This window comes from Myotis davidii, unplaced genomic scaffold (genome assembly GCF_000327345.1).
Source record: "Myotis davidii unplaced genomic scaffold, ASM32734v1 scaffold590, whole genome shotgun sequence".
In the NCBI taxonomy this organism is placed as follows: Eukaryota; Metazoa; Chordata; class Mammalia; order Chiroptera; family Vespertilionidae; genus Myotis; species Myotis davidii.
The window spans coordinates 3,016,834-3,018,171 of record NW_006282381.1 but is presented as its reverse complement, the minus strand read 5'-3'; the positions used below and the strand labels follow the sequence as shown (position 1 = coordinate 3,018,171).

The 1,338-nt window shown below is 40.6% G+C and overlaps 1 protein-coding gene across 2 annotated transcripts in view; it reads left to right on the top strand.

Annotated features, from left to right (window-relative positions):
* The window catches only part of CDH8 (cadherin 8), a 299,936-nt gene that overhangs the window by 291,927 nt on the left and 6,671 nt on the right, over positions 1-1,338 (top strand). The gene's annotated exons all lie outside the window — the stretch shown is intronic.

Here is a 1,338-nt window from a genome sequence, read left to right as displayed (position 1 = left end):
CAAAATGGAATTTCATTCACGGCACTAGTGAAAACTATTATAAATTAAAAGAGCAGGTGCCCCCCACTTGGAGGCATATTTTTCAGGGCCAAAAAATCGTCTTATAGGCCGGCAAATACGGTATGATATGCAGGATGGTCTTAGGCGACCCCTGTAACAGGGTTGTTCGACCACCAAAGGGGTCGTGACTCACAGGTTGAGAACCACTGTTTTAAAGGAACAAACCAGAACTTCATAGAAGATATTTGTGGCATGTAGATTTAAAAAGAAGTATTTTAAATACATGAATTTGAAATGTGATATATGATGATCTTTATGTGTACGGAGTTTTTATGTTAATGACAGCTTTATTTGGTCTAATAAAATAACAACACATTTATTAATAAATATAAACACCAATCAAAAAATGATTTTTTAAAAAACTGTTTTTATTGATTTTTAGAGAGAGAGGAGTGGGGGTAGAGAGAGAGAAACAGGTGTTAGCTGTTTTCTGCACACCCCCTACTGGGGATTGAGCCTGAAACCAGGATATGTGCCCTGACTGGGGATGGAACTGGTAACCTTTTGGTGCATGGGACGACACCCAACCAACTGAGCCACACTGGCCAGGGAAAATAATTTTATTGTTGTTGTTGTTAATCCTCACCTGAGGATATTTTCCATTGATTTTTAGAGAGTGTAAGAGAGGAAGAAACAGAAATATTGATGTGAGAGTGACACATTGATTGGTTGTCTCGCGGCACATAACCTAACCATGACCGGGGATTGAGCCTGCAACCGAGGTGCATATCCTTGACCCGAATCAAACCTGGTTCCCTTCAGTCTGCGGGGCCCATGCTCTATCCACTGAGCAAACCAGCTAGAGTCAAAATGATTTTTTAAAAATATATTTTTTGCATATTTTTATTGAGTTCAGAAAGGAAGGGAGAGAAAGATAGAAACCTCAATGATGAGAAAGAATCATTGATAGACTGCCTCCTGCACAACCCCTACTGGGGATCAAGCCCACAACCTGGGCATGTGCCCTTGACTGGAAGCAAACTCAGGACCCTTTGTTCCACAGGCTGATGCCCTATCCACTGAGCCAAACCGGCTAGGGCCAAAATGACTTTTTTTTAAAGTGAGTTGGAAAGTAGGAAATTGACCTTGCCTGGGAGTAGCAGGTTAAAATTTAGTAAAAATGACTCATGGACTGCCTTTAAGCAGTCAATAATTTTCTGTATGGAGGAGAACAAATGCCAGGAGTAGTAAGATAGAGGGATCTGAGCTTAGTGTCAGAACCACCAATGTTTTTTCTATGCAATAAAGGATAGGTCTTTGGCTTTGCAAGAATCATAT